Consider the following 14,616-nt stretch of genomic DNA (forward strand, 5'->3'; position numbering starts at 1 on the left):
TGATTTTCATGGTCATTTGCACCTGCGTGGCTGGATTAAAACCGCTTGGGTTAGCAAAACTTTTTGAGTGAAAAGGTGCCTAATTTCTTATCCATAGTGAACATTATCTGTTATTCTGCTGACATGAAAATTCTGCCAATAAGCCCTGTTTTGCAAATGTGCATAGAATGTGCACTGTTTCTGAGTTGTTTGGTCAGCTTACCAACAGACTGGCATTCTGGTGTCGTCTGGGTTTCCACTGTTCTTGTGGTTTTTCTTGTGGCTGTCTAATATGTGATGGAAAAGAATAAATGCATACATGGAAGTTCAGTATCTTCTTAAATGCATATTTCAAACATCACACTTCATTTCATGCATCATACATTACGACGCATCAAATGCATCACAATGTATTTCATAGATGAAATTGGCATTTTTTTATGTTATTAAAATAATTTCATGCAAGGTGTGTTGCTTTCAAATTGCAAGCCATTCAGTTTAAGGATGTTCAAAATGCTTATGGTACGTGTTATGAAATGACTTTGGCATATGAAGTTAGCTTCTCTAAAGTAAACATTTATTGAGAGCCACATCCGTTGAACTGCCCTGTCCTAGGCCACCCTGTTGCACAGTGTGAAGCTGCATATGAGTGAGGCATTATGTAGCGCCTGTATGCGGTACATTTATCTGCTGTTCTCTTGTTTCAGTAATATCTTGTATAAGTTGAGAGTACTTACCTGGCTGGCGGAGGTTTTCAATACATCGACACGATCTGTCACGCTTTCCCGAGGTGGTGTATGACCCTGCAAGAAAGCAGCAACTTGTTGGCAGCGCACACACATAAAAAAAATTAGATTATGGGGTTTTACGTGTCAAAACCATGATCTGATTACGAGGCACGCCGTGGGGACTCCGGAATAATTTGGACCACCTCGGGTTCTTTAACGTGCTCCTAAATCTAAGTACACGGGTGTTTTCGCATTTCGTCCCCATCGAAACGCACATGAAGGACAACAATGTTTCCCACCGTGCTGATTGCATTCGTATCGGCGCATTCGCAGTCTAGTTTCGCTTTCTGCACGTGCATTGCGCTTGATAAAAGTGCGTGAAAGCCGATAACATGCACTGTCACAGCTACATTACAAGCTTGACCGTGCACCCTCAGAACGACGGATACTACGATTATTTATAGAACGCCGAGCTCTTGCCGATCGACGTGCTAGAACCAAGCAGTCCGGTCGCACTATACCTGGAGGCCGCGAGCTCAATTATTTGCTAGGGTAGGTCTATTTGCGCTCATTGTATAGGAAACATGCCAGCCGCTATACTCTGTGGACTTCTCCAAAATTTTTATCTAGTCCGAACACATAGATAGCGGTACGGTAGTGCTCAAAGAGCATAGTTCTGAAATCGTGCCCGACGAGCAGCACACGACCTGTTTGTGGACTTACCTTTGCAACGGGAAGGAACAAAGACGGTAGGGCCTCGCCTCTGAGGTGAAAATTCTTCGTGCTGCCTCCAAACCGTTGCATTAGCACGGTATCGTGGTTGTAATCATCCGGTGTAAAGTGACGACCGCAAACGCGCAGATCCAGGCGCCTATCGGATACTGAAAGTCCGATGCGCTGCAGCCACTTCGCTCGTCTGCTGCCTTGCAGAGGGACACGATGTCGCAGCTTGACATACTGCCAGTCGCTGCGTTTGCAGCCCACAACGGAACAAGGATGAACCATGGTGCTCGTGAAAAGAAAGCTCGAGACCAACACTGACCGCGCAGCTCTCGTGAACCCGGAGCACGTTGTGACACAAGCAGACGACACTTGCTGTGGGCCGGAAGTGCTTTTTTGTGTAGCGATACATGTCCTTGTGCATTCTCTTTCTGTTACTTTATTTTTATAGAAACAAATTAACTAACATCTAAACTATTACGAACAACATTTGTTCACCATAATGTTGCAAAAATAATCGATGACGCGCCCTGGGCAGCCAATCAGATAGCTGCCCCAGTGACGTATTCTGGGCAAACACGTCATCTGGGCAAAAAAAATAGCCGCTTGGCGTGCTGCAATCGGTAGCCGAAGCACATCTTTAAAACCTTATAATAAATTACACGCTTTACGTAGAGCGCTTAGATGGGTCAATTAATGATCAGAAGGACCTACTCTATCGACTCAGTACGTTTGTACAAAATCGTCAAAATCGTTTCAGGGTCCCTTTAACCTAGCCCAAATACGTGGCCAATACCAATCGATAGCCAAACAATAGCTAATCGATCAATAATCAATAAATTCCAGGAAATGCTGGGGATGACTTGGTATTCCTCAGCCTAGCCCAAATACGTGGCCAATACCTTGCGATCCTTAACTTGTTCTTGAACTCGAGAACAAGTGAAGTGATGGAACAAAAAATGTTAGGCCTAACGTTAAGAGACGGGAAGAGAGCGGTGTGGATCAAAGAACAAAGGGGGATAGCCGATATTCTAGTTGACATTAAGCGGAAAAAGTCGAGCTGGGCAGGCCATGTAATGTGTAGGATGGATAACTGGTGGACTGTTAGGGTTACTGAGAGGATGCCAAAAGAAGGGAAGCGCAGTCGAGGACGGCAGAAAACTAGGTGGAGTGATGAAGTTAGGAAATTTGCAGGCGCAAGTTGGAATCAGCTAGTGCAAGACAAGGGTAATTGGAGATCACAGGGAGAGGCCTTCGTCCTGCAGTGGACATAAATATAGGCTGATGATTATGATGACCTTGCGATAGCCAATCGATAGCCAATCTCTAGCTAATTGATAATCAATCAATAATCAATAAATTCCGGAAAATGCTGGGGATGAGTTGGTAGTGTTTAGCCTAGCCCAAATACGTGGACAATACCTAATTGCAATATCCAATCAATAGTCAATCAATAGCTAATCGATAATCGATCAATAATAAATAAATTTCGGGAAATGCTGGCAATGACTTGGTAGTGCTTAGCCTAGCCCAAAAGCCAGGACTAGCTAGGAAAGTACTCATCAGCTCAGCTGTCTCTTTAGCAGTGCGCCTCCAGTGCAAGCTACGCTAACGGAGAATCGCTTACACGACCTTGTGCTCGGCCCCAAATGCCATAACAATTTAACTCATGACAAAAACACAATAACAAATGCGAAGGGCATCTTATGATGGGTCATCATAATTTCAGAGTAACTAAATATTTGAAGATTGTAAGGTCATCCATGCTACGTTCTTTCATAAAATGAATTAAATAACCTGCTTGAATTAGATGTACAAGGTAATTATTGGCCACAAGCATTTCAAGAATTAAAAACATTATTTCGAGGTTGCTACCGACATGCTCCACGTCAAACTTCACGTAAAACACGGAGTGCCTTCAGTGATGTGGTACTCTGTGACAAAACACATCACTCAGAAGCAAAATGGAAGTGATAGAGGTTAGCAGAATGTACAATTTAGCCTAAGCTTAATGTTTGTGCTCTATTCCTTGCTACCACTGCACAGAAATGGCAAAAATACGTCGCGTCCACGGATGTGGACCTCGTATCTGAAGATGTTAAGCATACTTGCAATGAGCAGGGTGCCTGTGTTCACTACAAAAAGCGAAAGCTCGTGCTTGGTTTGCTGCCGACATAATTTTAACACCACGTAAATATAAGCGAGCAAATACAAACCGCTGAAATTCTGAATTTCAAACGATAATATGTAGCAGGCACATTTTCATGTCCTCACTTTTGTCTATTTTTACGTCAAATTTCAGAAGTATGGCTTCCCTCCGAGGGTTTAAGAAAGGGGGAGCATTACGGGGCTGTGCACTTCAGGTTTCAGAAGGCATTATCGTTTACGTACATGCTCAACGGACCAATTCATTAAAACCGTTCGCGCCCCCAAACGCGGGGGCAAGGCCTTTGATGGTGTCATTCACCGTGGTGTGCACCCTACGTCTTAATTAGGAGCCACAGGGTCGCTTTCAATCGAAACTTCTATGCAGGGGGGACATGATACAAATGCCAATTCAGTTAATAGCGTCGCTGTTCTGTCTTCCAAGTTGCTGTGCTTTTTTTAAGATCACGTTCGACTTATATCAATTGCACCTCTCTAGTATGCGTAGAACACTGATGCTCAGAGAAACACTTATATTCAGCTAGTCACATTCCTTAATGAACATCCAGCAAGTCGTTGCAATGTGCTAGTGCTGAATTTATAGTTACTCTGTCTAATTACTCTCGTGACGCTAGTGTAACTGCAATCAAAACTTACCTCGACCTCCCTGACTTTGAAGTGAAAAGAAAAACAGGACGATTTGCATTATTCCTCAAAATATATTACATCAATAGTCACGCTCAGAACGCGTAGAATGCTGCTCCTCATTACATTTGAGCACCTACTGACCACAATTTCGAAAGCTAACGTCACAAATTCACGTGCAAACCTGAATGCTAACTCATTCGCGCCAACGACAGCGACCAGGTGGAAACGCCTCCCCGTCTCCATTGCGAGCAACCCGGTTCCATCATCACTGAAAACTGCGATCACTACGTTTTGTGCGATCACTACGATCACTACGTGGCATTGAGTGTGTTTCAATAAATAGATAAATAAATAAATACTTGGGTAACGCCACCCTCTCTTGACCATGTAACTCCAAGAGTGGCTTTTGCACGACTGCCTATCAGCGGCATATTTCTGAAACGAAAGACGCCCAACAATGCATGTGTTCTCTAAACACAACATTGCACTTTTTTGACATGTTTGTCACTTTCTTCTGAGTGTGTATTTTTAATTGCCATAAGCGCAGTTAGAGCGTCGCTGTCGACATAGCAAATGTATCACGGTGGAGCCTTAGTTCGTCATGTGCCTGCGTACTTCCGTCAGGAGTCCTCAGTTGATCAACTGCTCCGCATTCATCCCCTTTGTGTCCAGAGTTGTCCGGATAAAATGGCGGAGTTATGATGCAAACTGGTATGGGTTGCGCTTTCGAAGACAAGGACGCAGTAAGGCGCACTCGAAAGCGCAACCCATACCAGTTTGTGGTTCCAACTCTCCCAAGAACCAGGACTCACCTCATCGCTCGCTTTTTTACATGTAAGCGTAACAAAACCTTTTATGCATTGCAGCATAAAAGTAACTGGAACTCTTATTGCATTTCTCCGCATAGTTCAGGAATTGATATCTCGAACTGGTGTTATCTCGAGAATTTGTTCCAAGTGATTCCACTTTGCGAACTCCATGGCTAGAATTTCTAAACTGCAATATGGACCACACGATACTTAGTTAAAAACTTAATTAGTGCATTTTTGTGAATTAGTCGATTCTGCATTTCATTTTTTGGTGCAAGTAATGTCGTACTCTTCGAGCAGACCAGCTCATTAAGTAGAATTGTGGTGTCTGCCACGGGCAACCTTTAAAAATTTTGCTAAGTGTTCGGTGAAACACCAAGTGTACTTTTGTTTTACATTCATACTGTGGCTACATTTTGTTGCAACAACACTTTTCACAGCTTAAGGAAGAGGCTTGCGAAAAAGTCAACACCCCTAGGTCCTCCCGCTGAGCAACCATTTCGCCGCTCTCTTCTAAGCAAGACCGGCAGATATACAGGCCACGAGGTGAGTGCAGCCGGCCACTGTCTTCAGCTTGATTTAAGCACTGAACGTGGTTGGGCACCGATCGATTATGGTGTTTAGATATATGTGTGTGTGCATGTGTTCGTGATCACGCTTGCTGTAGACGAATGGGCTAGAGGCTTCATGAATAGTATGACCTGAGAAATCCTGAGTTGATGGATTCATCGGGTTCACAGTCTCAAAGCATCATTGCGACGTCGTAGAGAGAGACACCGGGAGGGATGGCTACGAATGAATTTGACCAACTGGTGATCTGTAGCACGCGTGTAAATCGAAGTATACGATATTCTTTAATTTTCTTTTCTTTTTTCTCGCGTTTTGCTCTCATGAAAATTCATCCGGTCGTGGCCGGGAATAGCTTTCACGACCTTGTCCTTGGCCCCAAATGCCATAACAATTTAACTCATGACAAAAACACAATAACAAATGCGAAGGGCATCTTATTATGGGTCATCATAATTACAGAGTAACTAAATATTTGAAGATTGTAAGGTCATCCATGCTACGTCTTTCATAAAATGAATTAATAACCTGCTTGAATTAGATGTACAAGGTAATTATTGGCCACAAGCATTTCAAGAATTAAAAACATATTTCGAGGTTGCTACCGACATGCTCCACGTCAAACTTCACGTAAAACACGGTAGTGCCTTCAGTGATGCTGGTACTCTGTGACAAAACACATCACTCAGAAGCAAAATGGAAGTGATAGAGGTTAGCAGAATGTACAATTTAGCCTAAGCTTAATGTTTGTGCTCTATTCCTTGCTACCACTGCACAGAAATGGCAAAAATACGTCGCGTCCACGGATGTGGACCTCGTATCTGAAGATGTTAAGCATACTTGCAATGAGCAGGGTGCCTGTGTTCACTACAAAAAGCAAAAGCTCGTGCTTGGTTTGCTGCCGACATAATTTTAACACCACGTAAATATAAGCGAGCAAATACAAACCGCTGAAATTCTGAATTTCAAATGATAACATGTAGCAGGCACATTTTCATGTCCTCACTTTTGTCTATTTTTACGTCAAATTTCAGAAGTATGGCTTCCCTCCGAGGGTTTAAGAAAGGGGGAGCCTTACGGGGCTGTGCACTTCAGGTTTAAGAAGGCATTATCGTTTACGTACATGCTCAACGGACCAATTCATTAAAACCGTTCGCGCCCCCAAACGCGGGGGCAAGGCCTTTGATGGTGTCATTCACCGTGGTGTGCACCCTACGTCTTAATTAGGAGCCACAGGGTCGCTTTCAATCGAAACTTCTATGCAGGGGGGACATGATACAAACGCCAATTCAGTTAATAGCGTCGCTGTTCTGTCTTCCAAGTTGCTGTGCTTTTTTTAAGATCGCGTTCGACTTATATCAATTGCACCTCTCTAGTATGCGTAGAACACTGATGCTCAGAGAAACACTTATATTCAGCTAGTCACATTCCTTAATGAACATCCAGCAAGTCGTTGCAATGTGCTAGTGCTGAATTTATAGTTACTCTGTCTAATTACTCTCGTGACGCTAGTGTAACTGCAATCAAAACTTACCTCGACCTCCCTGACTTTGAAGTGAAAAGAAAAACAGGACGATTTGCATTATTCCTCAAAATATATTACATCAATAGTCACGCTCAGAACGCGTAGAATGCTGCTCCTCATTACATTTGAGCACCTACTGACCACAACTTCGAAAGCTAACGTCACAAATTCACGTGCAAACCTGAATGCTAACTCATTCGCGCCAACGACAGCGACCAGGTGGAAACGCCTCCCCGTCTCCATTGCGAGCAACCCGGTTCCATCATCACTGAAAACTGCGATCACTACGTTTTGTGCGATCACTACGATCACTACGTGGCATTGAGTGTGTTTCAATAAATAGATAAATAAATAAATACTTGGGTAACGCCGCCCTCTCTTGACCATGTAACTCCAAGAGTGGCTTTTGCACGACTGCCTATCAGCGGCATATTTCTGAAACGAAAGACGCCCAACAATGCATGTGTTCTCTAAACACAACATTGCACTTTTTTGACATGTTTGTCACTTTCTTCCGAGTGTGTATTTTTAATTGCCATAAGCGCAGTTAGAGCGTCGCCGTCGACATACCAAATGTATCACGGTGGAGCCTTAGTTCGTCATGTGCCTGCGTACTTCCGTCAGGAGTCCTCAGTTGATCAACTGCTCCGCATTCATCCCCTTTGTGTCCAGAGTTGTCCGGATAAAATGGCGGAGTTATGATGCAAACTGGTATGGGTTGCGCTTTCGAAGACAAGGACGCAGTAAGGCGCACTCGAAAGCGCAACCCATACCAGTTTGTGGTTCCAACTCTCCCAAGAACCAGGACTCACCTCATCGCTCGCTTTTTTACATGTAAGCGTAACAAAACCTTTTATGCATTGCAGCATAAAAGTAACTGGAACTCTTATTGCATTTCTCCGCATAGTTCAGGAATTGATATCTCGAACTGGTGTTATCTCGAGAATTTGTTCCAAGTGATTCCACTTTGCGAACTCCATGGCTAGAATTTCTAAACTGCAATATGGACCACACGATACTTAGTTAAAAACTTAATTAGTGCATTTTTGTGAATTAGTCGATTCTGCATTTCAATTTTTTGGTGCAAGTAATGTCGTACTCTTCGAGCAGACCAGCTCATTAAGTAGAATTGTGGTGTCTGCCACGGGCAACCTTTAAAAATTTTGCTAAGTGTTCGGTGAAACACCAAGTGTACTTTTGTTTTACATTCATACTGTGGCTACATTTTGTTGCAACAACACTTTTCACAGCTTAAGGAAGAGGCTTGCGAAAAAGTCAACACCCCTAGGTCCTCCCGCTGAGCAACCATTTCGCCGCTCTCTTCTAAGCAAGACCGGCAGATATACAGGCCACGAGGTGAGTGCAGCCGGCCACTGTCTTCAGCTTGATTTAAGCACTGAACGTGGTTGGGCACCGATCGATTATGGTGTTTAGATATATGTGTGTGTGCATGTGTTCGTGATCACGCTTGCTGTAGACGAATGGGCTAGAGGCTTCATGAATAGTATGACCTGAGAAATCCTGAGTTGATGGATTCATCGGGTTCACAGTCTCAAAGCATCATTGCGACGTCGTAGAGAGAGACACCGGGAGGGATGGCTACGAATGAATTTGGCCAACTGGTGATCTGTAGCACGCGTGTAAATCGAAGTATACGATATTCTTTAATTTTCTTTTCTTTTTTCTCGCGTTTTGCTCTCATGAAAATTCATCCGGTCGTGGCCGGGAATAGCTTTCACGACCTTGTCCTCGGCCTCAAACGCCATAACAATTTAACTCATGATAACAACACGATAACAAATGCGAAGGGCATCTTATTATGGGTCATCATAATTACAGAGTAACTAAATATTTGAAGATTGTAAGGTCATCCATGCTACGTCCTTTCATAAAATGAATTGAATAACCTGCTTGAATTAGTTGTACAAGGTAATTATTGGCCACAAGCATTTCAAGAATTAAAAACAATATTTCGAGGTTGCTACCGACACGCTCCACGTCAAACTTCACGTAAAACACGGTAGTGCCTTCAGTGATGCGGTACTCTGTGACAAAACACATCACTCAGAAGCAAAATGGAAGTGATAGAGGTTAGCAGAATGTACAATTTAGCCTAAGCTTAATGTTTGTGCTCTATTCCTTGCTACCACTGCACAGAAATGGCAAAAATAGGTCGCGTCCACGGATGTGGACGTTGTATCTGAAGATGTTAAGCATACTTGCAATGAGCAGGGTGCCTGTGTTCACTACAAAAAGCAAAAGCTCGTGCTTGGTTTGCTGTCGACATAATTTTAACACCACGTAAATATAAGCGAGCAAATACAAACCGCTGAAATTCTGAATTTCAAATGATAACATGTAGCAGGCACATTTTCATGTCCTCACTTCTGTCTATTTTTACGTCAAATTTCAGAAGTATGGCTTCCCTCCGAGGGTTTAAGAAAGGGGGAGCATTACGGGGCAGCGCACTTCAGATTTAAGAAGGCATTATCGTTTACGTACATGCTCAACGGACCAATTCATTAAAACCGTTCGCGCCCCCAAACGCGGGGGCAAGGCCTTTGATGGTGTCATTCACCGTGGTGTGCACCCTACGTCTTAATTAGGAGCCACAGGGTCGCTTTCAATCGAAACTTCTATGCAGGGGGGACATGATACAAACGCCAATTCAGTTAATAGCGTCGCTGTTCTGTCTTCCAAGTTGCTGTGCTTTTTTTAAGATCGCGTTCGACTTATATCAATTGCACCTCTCTAGTATGCGTAGAACACTGATGCTCAGAGAAACACTTATATTCAGCTAGTCACATTCCTTAATGAACATCCAGCAAGTCGTTGCAATGTGCTAGTGCTGAATTTATAGTTACTCTGTCTAATTACTCTCGTGACGCTAGTGTAACTGCAATCAAAACTTACCTCGACCTCCCTGACTTTGAAGTGAAAAGAAAAACAGGACGATTTGCATTATTCCTCAAAATATATTACATCAATAGTCACGCTCAGAACGCGTAGAATGCTGCTCCTCATTACATTTGAGCACCTACTGACCACAACTTCAAAAGCTAACGTCACAAATTCACGTGCAAACCTGAATGCTAACTCATTCGCGCCAACGACAGCGACCAGGTGGAAACGCCTCCCCGTCTCCATTGCGAGCAACCCGGTTCCATCATCACTGAAAACTGCGATCACTACGTTTTGTGCGATCACTACGATCACTACGTGGCATTGAGTGTGTTTCAATAAATAGATAAATAAATAAATACTTGGGTAACGCCGCCCTCTCTTGACCATGTAACTCCAAGAGTGGCTTTTGCACGACTGCCTATCAGCGGCATATTTCTGAAACGAAAGACGCCCAACAATGCATGTGTTCTCTAAACACAACATTGCACTTTTTTGACATGTTTGTCACTTTCTTCCGAGTGTGTATTTTTAATTGCCATAAGCGCAGTTAGAGCGTCGCCGTCGACATACCAAATGTATCACGGTGGAGCCTTAGTTCGTCATGTGCCTGCGTACTTCCGTCAGGAGTCCTCAGTTGATCAACTGCTCCGCATTCATCCCCTTTGTGTCCAGAGTTGTCCGGATAAAATGGCGGAGTTATGATGCAAACTGGTATGGGTTGCGCTTTCGAAGACAAGGACGCAGTAAGGCGCACTCGAAAGCGCAACCCATACCAGTTTGTGGTTCCAACTCTCCCAAGAACCAGGACTCACCTCATCGCTCGCTTTTTTACATGTAAGCGTAACAAAACCTTTTATGCATTGCAGCATAAAAGTAACTGGAACTCTTATTGCATTTCTCCGCATAGTTCAGGAATTGATATCTCGAACTGGTGTTATCTCGAGAATTTGTTCCAAGTGATTCCACTTTGCGAACTCCATGGCTAGAATTTCTAAACTGCAATATGGACCACACGATACTTAGTTAAAAACTTAATTAGTGCATTTTTGTGAATTAGTCGATTCTGCATTTCATTTTTTGGTGCAAGTAATGTCGTACTCTTCGAGCAGACCAGCTCATTAAGTAGAATTGTGGTGTCTGCCACGGGCAACCTTTAAAAATTTTGCTAAGTGTTCGGTGAAACACCAAGTGTACTTTTGTTTTACATTCATACTGTGGCTACATTTTGTTGCAACAACACTTTTCACAGCTTAAGGAAGAGGCTTGCGAAAAAGTCAACACCCCTAGGTCCTCCCGCTGAGCAACCATTTCGCCGCTCTCTTCTAAGCAAGACCGGCAGATATACAGGCCACGAGGTGAGTGCAGCCGGCCACTGTCTTCAGCTTGATTTAAGCACTGAACGTGGTTGGGCACCGATCGATTATGGTGTTTAGATATATGTGTGTGTGCATGTGTTCGTGATCACGCTTGCTGTAGACGAATGGGCTAGAGGCTTCATGAATAGTATGACCTGAGAAATCCTGAGTTGATGGATTCATCGGGTTCACAGTCTCAAAGCATCATTGCGACGTCGTAGAGAGAGACACCGGGAGGGATGGCTACGAATGAATTTGGCCAACTGGTGATCTGTAGCACGCGTGTAAATCGAAGTATACGATATTCTTTAATTTTCTTTTCTTTTTTCTCGCGTTTTGCTCTCATGAAAATTCATCCGGTCGTGGCCGGGAATAGCTTTCACGACCTTGTCCTCGGCCTCAAACGCCATAACAATTTAACTCATGATAACAACACGATAACAAATGCGAAGGGCATCTTATTATGGGTCATCATAATTACAGAGTAACTAAATATTTGAAGATTGTAAGGTCATCCATGCTACGTCCTTTCATAAAATGAATTGAATAACCTGCTTGAATTAGTTGTACAAGGTAATTATTGGCCACAAGCATTTCAAGAATTAAAAACAATATTTCGAGGTTGCTACCGACACGCTCCACGTCAAACTTCACGTAAAACACGGTAGTGCCTTCAGTGATGCGGTACTCTGTGACAAAACACATCACTCAGAAGCAAAATGGAAGTGATAGAGGTTAGCAGAATGTACAATTTAGCCTAAGCTTAATGTTTGTGCTCTATTCCTTGCTACCACTGCACAGAAATGGCAAAAATAGGTCGCGTCCACGGATGTGGACGTCGTATCTGAAGATGTTAAGCATACTTGCAATGAGCAGGGTGCCTGTGTTCACTACAAAAAGCAAAAGCTCGTGCTTGGTTTGCTGTCGACATAATTTTAACACCACGTAAATATAAGCGAGCAAATACAAACCGCTGAAATTCTGAATTTCAAATGATAACATGTAGCAGGCACATTTTCATGTCCTCACTTCTGTCTATTTTTACGTCAAATTTCAGAAGTATGGCTTCCCTCCGAGGGTTTAAGAAAGGGGGAGCATTACGGGGCAGCGCACTTCAGATTTAAGAAGGCATTATCGTTTACGTACATGCTCAACGGACCAATTCATTAAAACCGTTCGCGCCCCCAAACGCGGGGGCAAGGCCTTTGATGGTGTCATTCACCGTGGTGTGCACCCTACGTCTTAATTAGGAGCCACAGGGTCGCTTTCAATCGAAACTTCTATGCAGGGGGGACATGATACAAACGCCAATTCAGTTAATAGCGTCGCTGTTCTGTCTTCCAAGTTGCTGTGCTTTTTTTAAGATCGCGTTCGACTTATATCAATTGCACCTCTCTAGTATGCGTAGAACACTGATGCTCAGAGAAACACTTATATTCAGCTAGTCACATTCCTTAATGAACATCCAGCAAGTCGTTGCAATGTGCTAGTGCTGAATTTATAGTTACTCTGTCTAATTACTCTCGTGACGCTAGTGTAACTGCAATCAAAACTTACCTCGACCTCCCTGACTTTGAAGTGAAAAGAAAAACAGGACGATTTGCATTATTCCTCAAAATATATTACATCAATAGTCACGCTCAGAACGCGTAGAATGCTGCTCCTCATTACATTTGAGCACCTACTGACCACAACTTCAAAAGCTAACGTCACAAATTCACGTGCAAACCTGAATGCTAACTCATTCGCGCCAACGACAGCGACCAGGTGGAAACGCCTCCCCGTCTCCATTGCGAGCAACCCGGTTCCATCATCACTGAAAACTGCGATCACTACGTTTTGTGCGATCACTACGATCACTACGTGGCATTGAGTGTGTTTCAATAAATAGATAAATAAATAAATACTTGGGTAACGCCGCCCTCTCTTGACCATGTAACTCCAAGAGTGGCTTTTGCACGACTGCCTATCATCGGCATATTTCTGAAACGAAAGACGCCCAACAATGCATGTGTTCTCTAAACACAACATTGCACTTTTTTGACATGTTTGTCACTTTCTTCCGAGTGTGTATTTTTAATTGCCATAAGCGCAGTTAGAGCGTCGCCGTCGACATACCAAATGTATCACGGTGGAGCCTTAGTTCGTCATGTGCCTGCGTACTTCCGTCAGGAGTCCTCAGTTGATCAACTGCTCCGCATTCATCCCCTTTGTGTCCAGAGTTGTCCGGATAAAATGGCGGAGTTATGATGCAAACTGGTATGGGTTGCGCTTTCGAAGACAAGGACGCAGTAAGGCGCACTCGAAAGCGCAACCCATACCAGTTTGTGGTTCCAACTCTCCCAAGAACCAGGACTCACCTCATCGCTCGCTTTTTTACATGTAAGCGTAACAAAACCTTTTATGCATTGCAGCATAAAAGTAACTGGAACTCTTATTGCATTTCTCCGCATAGTTCAGGAATTGATATCTCTAACTGGTGTTATCTCGAGAATTTGTTCCAAGTGATTCCACTTTGCGAACTCCATGGCTAGAATTTCTAAACTGCAATATGGACCACACGATACTTAGTTAAAAACTTAATTAGTGCATTTTTGTGAATTAGTCGATTCTGCATTTCAATTTTTTGGTGCAAGTAATGTCGTACTCTTCGAGCAGACCAGCTCATTAAGTAGAATTGTGGTGTCTGCCACGGGCAACCTTTAAAAATTTTGCTAAGTGTTCGGTGAAACACCAAGTGTACTTTTGTTTTACATTCATACTGTGGCTACATTTTGTTGCAACAACACTTTTCACAGCTTAAGGAAGAGGCTTGCGAAAAAGTCAACACCCCTAGGTCCTCCCGCTGAGCAACCATTTCGCCGCTCTCTTCTAAGCAAGACCGGCAGATATACAGGCCACGAGGTGAGTGCAGCCGGCCACTGTCTTCAGCTTGATTTAAGCACTGAACGTGGTTGGGCACCGATCGATTATGGTGTTTAGATATATGTGTGTGTGCATGTGTTCGTGATCACGCTTGCTGTAGACGAATGGGCTAGAGGCTTCATGAATAGTATGACCTGAGAAATCCTGAGTTGATGGATTCATCGGGTTCACAGTCTCAAAGCATCATTGCGACGTCGTAGAGAGAGACACCGGGAGGGATGGCTACGAATGAATTTGGCCAACTGGTGATCTGTAGCACGCGTGTAAATCGAAGTATACGATATTTTTTAATTTTCTTTTCTTTTTTCTCG

At 43.5% G+C, this 14,616-nt stretch overlaps 2 protein-coding genes across 6 annotated transcripts in view; one reads left to right on the plus strand and one right to left on the minus strand.

The window, feature by feature from the left end:
* The window catches only part of LOC125944697 (xaa-Arg dipeptidase-like), a 208,911-nt gene that overhangs the window by 62,083 nt on the left and 132,212 nt on the right, over positions 1-14,616 (minus strand). The gene's annotated exons all lie outside the window — the stretch shown is intronic.
* The window catches only part of LOC119433349 (uncharacterized), a 340,855-nt gene continuing 331,608 nt past the window's right edge, over positions 5,370-14,616 (plus strand). For 4 of the 5 annotated variants that reach the window (XR_007468135.1, XR_005188353.2, XR_007468134.1 and 1 more), the window contains exons 1-4: positions 5,370-5,575; positions 8,372-8,477; positions 11,275-11,380; positions 14,179-14,284. The gene's annotated coding sequence lies outside the window, so the exon portion shown is untranslated. The remainder of the gene's footprint in view (positions 5,576-8,371; positions 8,478-11,274; positions 11,381-14,178; positions 14,285-14,616) is intronic. The other variant, XR_007468136.1, reaches the window with a different exon arrangement.

This window comes from Dermacentor silvarum, chromosome 1 (genome assembly GCF_013339745.2).
Source record: "Dermacentor silvarum isolate Dsil-2018 chromosome 1, BIME_Dsil_1.4, whole genome shotgun sequence".
NCBI classification, from domain to species: domain Eukaryota; kingdom Metazoa; phylum Arthropoda; class Arachnida; order Ixodida; family Ixodidae; genus Dermacentor; species Dermacentor silvarum.